General features: G+C 28.5%; 1 pseudogene; it reads right to left on the bottom strand.

Moving 5' to 3' along the window:
- Positions 1 to 5001: 5001 nt before the first annotated feature.
- Positions 5002 to 5873, bottom strand: LOC124943445 (annotated as a pseudogene).
- Positions 5874 to 11335: the final 5462 nt, after the last annotated feature.

The raw sequence follows: 11335 nt of genomic DNA on the forward strand, positions 1-11335 counted from the left end.
AATAGTCTATCTTTTTACATGCAAATGTACATTTAGATCTCTTTAAAAACAGATTATGATGTTTTAAGGTATCAAAAACTATTCTTAAGTGCATTAAATGATCATGCCATGTTATACTATAAATCAATATATCATCAAAGAACACTAATATAAATTTTCGAAGATAAGGCTTAAATATAGTGTTCATTAAACTCTGAAATATAGTAGGAGCATTAGTAAGACCAAATGGCATAACAAGAAATTCATATAGTCCTTCATGTGTCTTAAAAGCTGTTTTGTGAGTGTCATTAGGGTTAATTCTAATTTGGTGGAAACCTACTGTAAGATCAAGCTTAGAATATATTTGACTATCATGTAATTCATCTAAAAGCTCCTCTATAATTGGAATAGGAAATTTATTCTTAATTGTCATATGATTTAATTTATGATAGTCAACACATAAACGCCAAGTGTGATCTTTTTTCTTGACCAGAATAATTGGTGCTGCAAAAGCACTATGACTATGTTTAATAATTCCTTGTTCCAACATTTCAGATACCAATTTTTCTATTTCTGTTTTTTGTATTGCAGAGTATCTGTATAGACTAAGACTAATTGGAGTTGATCCCTCTTTTAGGTGGATATAATGATCATGTGGTCTATGTGGAGGTAATCATTTTGGCTCTTGAAATAGTTCTTGGAATTCGTCTAACATTGAATCAAGTTTTTCCTTAGGTAAGTCATATTCATTATTTGTGGCTAAGGAATAAAAATGAGGTTTAAAAGGTTCATCAATTAGTATAGTAGTGGGTCTCTTATATTTGTTAAAATTATGAGCTCCTAAAATACTACAGATTTCAGCATCAGAATTTCCTCTAAGAGTGACTCTACCATTTTTATGTAAGAATGATAATTTTTGGTGTAAAAAATCACAATGTATGTCTGAAAGTGACACCAACCATTCAATGCCTAATATAACATCATATTTAGGCATTATTAGTACTCTAAGATCTGTCATGAATTCATAATCCTGTATAGTGCATAATATCTGTTGATACATAAGACAGCTAGGTAATTGATTTCCATCAGCAACAGATACTGAAAAGGTAGATGTCTTAATCAATTTGTCTTTAATATGAGGAAGTCATTTAGAATTTATGAAATTATCTGTACTTCCTGAATCGATTAGTATTTCAACATTTATTTTCCCTATTTTTCCAGGAAGACAAAGAGTTCTATATGATGATGGACCATTGATAGCATTCAAGGATATTCCCGATAATTCATCAACATCTTCAGCTAGTGGATCATCTAATTCAGGTTGTGATTCATCTATAAGTTCAGAGTTTTCCAACATATAAAATTCTCCTTTACATTTATGAGTAGAAATAAATTTTTCAGTACAATAATAACACTCATTTTTTGCTCTTTTTTCTGCCATAAACTTGGGATCCAATTTCTTATAATCCTTTCTACGATTATTATTATTCCATTGAAATTTTGTTGGCTTAGGAGTAGGTAATAAGGGAGGTCCATTATTATGTAGATAGACTTTTAAAGAATCATATGTTGCTTCTTGAACTCTAGCCATTGCCATAGCATCATTCAATGAATTAGGATGTAAAAGTCTAACAGAATTAGCAATTTCCTTTCTTATTCCACCTAAGTAACAGTTTAGCATGTAATCATTCGGCATTAGGGGAAGCCTATATGAAATCTCAATAAATTTATCGTTATGCTCATTAATTGGACCGATTTGTTTGAGATTCATTAGTTCACCCATAGGATCATCAAAAATTGTTTGTCCAAATTTTTTCTTAATTTCTGTTTTATGAAAATCCCAAGTAATAACAAAATTTGCATCTAAATGATTTCGAAAATTTGTATACCATAATCTTGCCTTATCTTTGAAATGTAGATGAGCAATTCTTGGCTGAATATCAAGAGGAGTATTATCGACTTCAAAAAACTCTTCAGCTGCATAAATCCATCCATCAACATCATTGCCGTCAAATTTAGGAAAGTCGATTCTGGTGAAACTTTTGTGTATATGGTAAGGTCTATTATTCCTATCTCTTGGGTTACGATCATAATTGTTGACATCATAGAATTCTTGTTGTTCTTGAGGATTGTGATGACGTCTTCCTTCTCGATCCGGATTACCTGCATGTTGTTCTTGAGGATCGTGATGACGTCTTGCATCTCGATCTTGACTGTCTTTAGAAAGTTCATCAAGTCTTGATAATATTTGTTTCATCGTTTCCTCGGTTCTTGTTTGTTGTTCTGTCCATTTGGATTCAAATTTGTATACTAAATCCTTGGTATGCTCAAGAATTTTGATTTGCTTATTTACTTTTTCGTTGAGCACATTGATACGAACATATAACTCGTCTGTTTCTGTATTTGATTCTTCAGGATCTGATCTTGATCTAGTTCCCACCATTTTGATCTGATCTTGAAGTTTCTTCTTGATGAGTAAAAAAAATTTGCACAGATTTGAATGAGGTCGGAGGATCTTTTAGCTATGATACCAATGTGACGATACTAGGGAATATTTGGAGAATTGAAAGAAGGGGATGAAAGACAGTAAGAAGAGTTGCAAGAAGAAGGAAGAAATCAAGAAGACACAATGTGAGAGGAAAATGTAACTTCATAGAAAAAAATTAGTCAATATTACACTGATGGATCAAAGTTATATAAATAGCTTTGTAATCTGATAACTTTTGTTTTTAATTAAAAGAATAATAACTTTATTTAATTTTATCATAACTTCAGGGACTGTTTTATATTTATATAATATATCAACATTAGGTTTAGGTTTCATTTGTTACACAGCCGTTTCTCCCTTTGAGTTCTTTGTCGCTTCTTCTAGGTTTACTCCCTTTCAACTCTTCTGTTACAGGTACATCTTCGCCGCTTCTTCTAGGTTTACTCTCTTTCAACTCTTCTGTTACAGGTACATCGAGGCTTTGAGCAATTATATTTGTTACAGATTCTTCAAATTCAAATGACCCTTAAAGTTTTATAAAAATTTATTAATATTAATTCAACATCATCATAGATCTAATTATTCAAATAATAATAATAATAAAACTGTAAAAAGAAAACAACATTTTAGTTTTTTTTAACCTCTTATTTACATTAAACTTTCTGTTTTTTAGTTATATTTTATTTTATTTACATGTATATTATATAATATAAAACCAAAAACAATCTTATTATAAGAAGACAAAAACTAAAGGTGAAGTCAAGAAACTTACAAAGATGGTTGTTTTCTTGACTCGAATGAATGAACTCTTTTATTTCAAAGGGGCAGCCTAAAGCACTGAATATTAAAATGTGGGGTTTTAAAAATAAGAAGGTGTAAAATGTGAAAAGAGAGAGAGGAACCCTTTTGATAGGGTGTTAAGAAGGGTAATTATAGTCAAAGCTATGAAACCCTAGGGAACCCTAGGGCCCAAAGGCACATTTAACACACTTGACCGTATGAATGAGATTTCTTTTTTAAATATATAAAAATGTTTTAAAAAATCCAATAGAATTTAAGCTTTTAATAATAATGATATAATACTTGGTCATTTTAGTTTTTAATAATAAAAAATGACCAAGTCTTCAATCTTTTCTTCCGTTAAAACTTTCTTTCTTGCAACTTCTTCTCTTTTTTTTAATCTTCCCTTTATCCTACAAAAGAAATAAAATTAAAACAAACAATAAAATGTAAGTAATTTTATTATTATTAATTATTCCTATTTGTAAGGAAAAATTCTAATTATAATAAAATGTTAACTAAAAAAGTCAAATAATTAAGTTGCAAAACTTAATCTAACAACTAATCTAACAAACTTTTATAAAAACGTTAATACATATTTTATAAAATATATATTTTAAATACTCAAGATAATTAATTAAATAAAACCCTAAATATTCTAAGTATAATAACTTCCCTAAGTGTTGTAACATAGACAAATTACAAACTTAACTTATTAAGAATCCAAAATCAATTATTTTCGAAACTCAATTGTTATAAAAGTAATCGTCTTTAAAATAAATCGTGCAATAAGTCCGTGAATGAATTCAAGAAACTTGTGTGGGCTCGGATTTATTAAAAGCATAAACTATAAAATTGGAGGGTGAAAATGAGTGTCTACAGAATGCCCCTCTTGAACAAAATTTGTGGTCCAGATGTTGGATGTCATGAAAGTATCAAAGAAATAAGGCAATAAGCTCCATGATCCATCATTCGCACCTCCTACCTCTTTCAAAATTGACCTTACCCATTCTGAATCATGATCAGATACCACACTTACACTGTTTACCACCCTTCTCATCCTCCTCATTTCTTTCTTCTCAGGTATTTCTTCAGGCAAATGATTCACAATCCCAGCAAGTAGTGAATGTATCAGAGACACTCCTGATAAGAAATTGGAAGATCTTATTATTTATGTCGATAATTTCATCCTCATAGGGGACAATAATCATCCTCACAGGGGACAACAAAGATGAACTTGTGAGAATAAAGAATTCTACTAACTTAGTGTTTGACATGTGGTACGTAGAGAAAGAAGTTAGTGGAAAATAAATAGCAGAAAATTAAATATGTTCTAGATAAATTAAGGTTTTATTAATTAAGATTAGGAATGTGCTGATCAATCAATAACAAGGCACAACTCCAATTATAGAAGTCCATATAACAATACCCTTATAACAAAACAAGACGCTGCGTCTTGTTTTGGAGTAACTACTAAAAAGAATCATCGGATTTTTTATATGAATATACCATATCCTACATTTATAAATTTTAATGGAAGAACAAGTTGAGCCAAAAGTTTTTTTTTCTGAATCTCTCACGGAACTAGCTAGATGTGAAATTCATATTGCACAAGTAGAAAGAATCAAGAGAGATAGTCTAGAAGCTTATACAAATCTAGAAATAATTTCCCTACCGCATTTGATGTGCACACCCTATATTACACTTTATTGTTAATTTTCCTAAAGATACTACTAGATGATCAATTTATAATACTAAGGCCCGACCTTTTCAAAAACCTTGCTGGTATTACCATTTAGTAGCTCCGGCGCCATCCATGGAAGGGTACCTCTAATACCATGTATTCCTTTTTATCTTCAACAAACCAAAATCACCCACCTGAGCAAACAATTTTGATATCATTATTTGATAATACATTGAGTTGGCATCAAGTTAAGCCATGAGTGTTACTATGAATACATAGATAATTAACTTACAAATGAGTCGCAGAGGATGCTTCAAGTTTACAAGCAAGTTGTCACATTTCAAATCAATGTGCACAATATTTTTTGAATGCATGTATTCCATTCTAAATGCAGCATCCTTTGTAATCAATAGCTTCTTTCGACGATCAAGATGTCTTATACTAGTTATATCAAGCGGGTCAGGTATTGAGATAAAGAGGTTGACATGGATAATACAATTAAATTAACCTTTACCTCTCTTTAGAAATTAGAGCATTCCTAAGAGAACCATTCACCATATATTCTGTCACAGTAGCAAGAGTTCCTCCTGGTCCATTCTGCACGACACCATAAAAGGTAGCAACATTTGGGTGGTGTAGCTTCGAGAGAATATCAGCTTCAGTCTAGAATTCTGTTGTCTGTTGACAATTATGGAATGGTTAGTATGCAAATATCAATCTTCCTGATTAAATAGACTTAAGAACTAAGATAAATTCTTTAAAGACAAAATTTTATCCTAAATTTACATAGGGATGAGAAGCATAACTCTGTCTGTTTTTTAAAATAATGAGTGTGAGCCAACATTGTACTTGTTAAAAATACGAGAAGATCGTTTAGAGTTTTACCTGTTTAACAGAACAGAGAGCTTCATCCAGACACTTTGAGAAGACGATTAAAAACATAAAAGAAGATGGACACTCTCTTATAGATATGGTTTACTTGAATCTACAAAAATAAAACAAAAACTCGACGAGCGATTTCTAACAGAGAAATCGCAGATGTACAACAATAAATCGCTACACACTTCAGGAGATCCAATGTTACATTAACATCATCCTAAAGACCACAAAGAACCTTCGACGCCACCCCTAGCAAATGTCATTTTGCGAGAAGATTGTAGAGGAGAATACTTTATCTTCAATAAATAATTGATTGGGGCAAAACATTCATTCTTTGCTTATAGTGTTTAGGACGATTTCGTTGTTTGTTGCATGTACATTCAAAAAATATGCTTCGTTAATAACAAAAATAAGTTTTTCCTACATCAGTAATTAGGGTTTCGTGGAAATAATATACAAAACCGTAATTAAACCTAACCCTAAGTAGGTTTTCCTAAATACGAAGGATTTTCATTGAACGTGACATTTTTGGAGTAGGGTTTCCTAAATATGAACAAAATAACGACCTCATTCTGCGTACGTAATCCTAAGGTTTCATAAATACAAAGAAAATTTAACGATTTTGGTGTACGTACCATTTTCGAGACCGATTTTTGATATTCTTGACAAAAAAATTTCTGGTAGACGGGGAGCCGGATTCGAATCGCCATGAAAGGAGGTAGAAGCTTGAAGAGAGAGATGAATCAGAAGGAAGTTTTTATAATATAAAATGATATTCGGGTTTATATATATATTATTATAAAAGAATTTGCAGCGGGAAATTTTGTTTAATACCTTAATATGTGCGCTTGAAGTGAAGTATGCTTCACTTCCGTTTTACATGGTGCTTGGAGTGAAGTATGCTTCACTCTTGTTTTATATGTCGCTTAAAGTGAAATATGCTTCACTTCTGTTCTACGTGGCGCTTAAAGTGAAGTATGCTTCACTTCCGTTTTACATGGCGCTTGGAGTGAAGTATGCTTCACTGAAAACAGTCTCTCCACATTCTCCAATGGGTTTACATACATGAATGAATAAATGTTTTTATATGAACGCTAAAATATCTTTACATTGATGTGTTGGAGGTTTTACATGAACCTCAGGCATATAAACTAATTGAAGTGAAGTATGCTTCACTTTTTACATGGTGCCTTGAGAGAATTATGCTTCACTCAATACTGTATCTCTACATTCTATTTTAGATGGCGTTTGAAGCGAAGTATATTTCACTTCTGTCTTACATGGCGCATGAAGTGAAGTATGCTTCACTTCCGTTTTATATGGCGCTTGGAGCGAAGTATGCTTCACTTCTGTTTTATATGTCGCTTAAAGTGAAGTATGCTTCACCTCCATTTTAAATGGCGCTTAAAGTGAAGTATGTTTCACTTCCGTTTTACTTGGCGTTTGGAGTGAAGTATGCTTCACTGAAAACAGTCTCTCCACATTCTCCAATGTATTTATATACATGAATGAATAAATGTTTTTACATGAACGCTAAAATGTCTTTACATTGATGTATTGGAGGTTTTACATGAACCTCTAAGCATATAAACTAATTAAAGTGAAGTATATTTCACATTTTACATGGCTTCTGGAGAGAAGTATGCTTCACTCAAGACTGTATCTCTACATTCTGTTTTACATGGCACCTGGAGAGAAGTATTCTTCACTTAATATTGTATCTCTACATTCCGTTTAACGGCGTTTGTGTTGAACCCGGAATTAAATTCGGGTTCCGGGTTCTCCCTCTTCTTTTCAACCCAACTTTGATTTATTAATATAATAATGTTTCTGAATTTTGATTGGTCCGCAACAGGGGAACACCCTATTCGGTAGCAGAGGATCTTGTTTGTATTATCTCTCATTATATATAATAAAAAAATTATATCTCTCACCATAATTAAAAATATTAAAATATATTTTCTATTCTTATTTGTTTCTCAATATATTATATTTATATAATATAAAAAATATATATATATATACCAAAATTATAAAAGAAATTAAAAAATGTATTATCTCCCTCATTTATTTCTGAATATATAATATTTATAATAACAATTCTAAATACTTTAAATTTATCATTATATCACTTCTATCATTTCTGTCAAATTTTTAATAAATAAATTAGAATAGAAAAATTAAGAAAATATAATATCTTTTCTAATTGATTTTTACCATATATAATATAAATTTATAAATATATATTTATAAATATTCTCTCATATAATTCTATGTTTATAATATTTTTTATATAATAAAAAAAATGATTGGAGGAGGGGATTTAGGAAAAAAGTTTACGTGGCACCACCTGATTGGCTGAAAAAATATAATAGTCTCTATTTTCTCTCTTTCATATCTCAATTATTTCTCAATATATCATTTTTTTAAATCATCTTAAAACTAAACTTGTATTCTTGATCTTTATCATTTTCAAATTAACACCATTTTGTAATAAAATAATTTTGTATAAAACTAATTTTATCAACATCCACAAATTATTTTTTATCAATTACATCAGTTTATTATCCTATCAAAATTCCAAATAAACCTTCATTTTCCTTTTGTTATTTTTTTTATCTTTCTATAATTTATTTGTTTTATTCTTCTTTTTACATAAGAAAAAAGGAAGAAATTAAATAAGTGAGAAGTGAATGAAGGAGAGGTAAAAATATCATTTCACTAATATACAAATGCCATGTATGAGTAATAAGTGCCAATTTATTAAAACAACAATGTCATGTAAAATGTTAAAATGAAGTCATAAAAAATACGTGAGATGTTAAAATGAAGTCATAAAAAATACGTGAGAGTATGATATCGATAATGATAATCACAATATGAGATTGAGAAGATGTCAATAATGATGAGATGTTTGGTCAAAATACTCAAAATTAAGTCATAAGATTAGTGGTCAAAATTTAATTTTGGTGACATAAAAAATGTTAATATTGTGATAATATTTATATATATATATATTATCTTATATTCTAACAACTAGCATTTATCCCGTGCACTAGTAATAATATAAAAAACAGTGAAAAAAATATTATGGTAAAAATATTTATGGCGGGTCAACCCACAATCCGACCCAAATATTTATTTACCCTCACATATATATATAATTAAGCACAACTCTCGACCCGGCAATCCGGACACTTTAAAAATTAAGCATCATTATATATATATTAGTTAGTTAAAAAGTTAAACTTATATTGTTAAAATGTCACGCGTCATCAAATTTGGTGTTGAATTTAAAATATAAGGTGTTATTAGCCTAGTTGGTTAAAGGGTTATATTTGTTTTGTTAGGTTGAAGGTTCGAATCATACCTATAGCATTTTAAATTTTATTTTTAACCGTTTTAAGTTTATGGGCGGGTCAACCCACAATCCGACTCAAGTATCCATTTACTCTATAAATATATATCCAAATTAACCACAGCTCTCGACCCGGCAATCCGGACATTTTAAAAATTAAGCATCATTATATATATATTATTTTTATTTTATTTTTGCAATAAGAAGTCTTGATTGATACTCATAATCACATTTTCGACAACCTAAATTCTAGTTGTATACAATAGAATCTTAAGCGCCCAACTTAATACCGAATTTTTCAGTCTTTCAAACTAAATAATAATAACCTATAAAATTAGGTTATGATGTACAATTTATATCATATATAATTTATATAGTTGCTAAATTTCAATAACATGTAAACAATAGTGTTTTAAAACACGCATACTCCATTATTCAAGTTTAATTTACGATTTTTTTAGAAAAATTGAACTCCACACGACTATACATATTAGTGATACTTAATAATTTTAAATTCATAAAATTTTAATGTTTTAAATTTTCACTAGAAACATTTGTATAGCTTACTCATTTCTCAACATTAAATGGATGACGCTAAAGAGAATAAATGATTATTTGTATCAGTAAAATGTATAAGCATTGCAAATTTAGTATTATGTCTTTTAGAGGTGATTGTTACTACTAATTCAATTCAATATTTTCTAGATGACCCAAGTTTAAAATAAAACCCTCATAATATATAATTAACAATAATAATAAAAAAAATACGTCTTCTCACAAAATAGATAAATAAAGAAAATAAACTATCAAAAATCAAATAAATTAAGAATTTTCTCTCAAAATAAATTCACAGAACTATATCAATATATAAACTAGAAAAACACACAACTAAATCAATTATAAAATAATTCTAGAAAAAAAATCATATTAGTTTCAATGAATTCGTATTCTCCAAACTTCTGAGTTATGTTTAGCAAATTGATACGAAACCAGTAAAAAATATTATATAAATATTTGGAATAAAAAAAATATATATTTTTTTTTTAAAATTAACCATTCCATTATTGTTACGTGTTTTAGTAGAAGCACCCAATTCTAGTAATAATTTTACAATTTTAACTTTTCCATATATTGCCGCTTAATATAAAGGCTATATCAAAAAATAAAAAAAATAATTATAATATAATTTAAATATAAAAGAAAATATTTAGTATTGAAAATAATTATAATATTTATGTATTAACTGCTTGTATCATTTTACTTGTACCAACTGAATTATCGTTCTCAATAACAATAGTAAAACAATATTGATATTTTCACTAGCTGCTTTATGCATAGCTTATTCAAAAAAAAATAAAGGTTAAAAACATTTATTTAATTTAAAAAACATATTGTTAATTTAGAAGATGAATTCAATTACTGTTGAACCATAACTATCTATTGATGAGTTTAATATTCCCTTTCTAATATCTCCATCACTAATATTATTGAATATAAATTCAATAATATTAAACAAACCATTATCACAAACAATATAGGGAGGAATGGCTGCATCTTTATTTTTAGCCTCCATATTAGCACCTTTCAGACTAGTAATTATATTATAAATTAATACATTAGCTTCAAATTTATATTAATTAATTTGTTGAATATATTAATTATTAATTATTAAAAATATACCTCAAAAGATTTTAGACGGTAACATTTACATGTACAGTGTAGTGCAGATTCTCCATCATCTATTAAATATTCGTCTATATTCGTCTATATTTCTAAGAAAATTATTTAAAATAACAAATAAAGACAATAATAATAACAATAAAATTAATTTAAGTTTATTATTAAATTTATTTCTTTATTAATTTTATTCTCTAACACTATATATTCTCATATTAATAAACTTTTACTAAAAAGTGAAAACTAACGAGTATTCAATTTAATAAGAAAAATATTCAAAATTTCATAAAATTATAAAATTATAAAAAATATGTATTCAATTAAAATTTTATAGGTTAGATTTTTCACAACTGAAATTCAAAAGATTATACAATAAAATATAAAAAAAAAATTACAACATACCTATGGTAATTTGAAATTCATTAATATATATTCCGGTTAAAGAAAATGATTTCAAAAATATTTCTAATAATCCCGAAAGATAGGAAAA

Source organism: Impatiens glandulifera, chromosome 6 (genome assembly GCF_907164915.1).
Source record: "Impatiens glandulifera chromosome 6, dImpGla2.1, whole genome shotgun sequence".
NCBI lineage: Eukaryota > Viridiplantae > Streptophyta > Magnoliopsida > Ericales > Balsaminaceae > Impatiens > Impatiens glandulifera.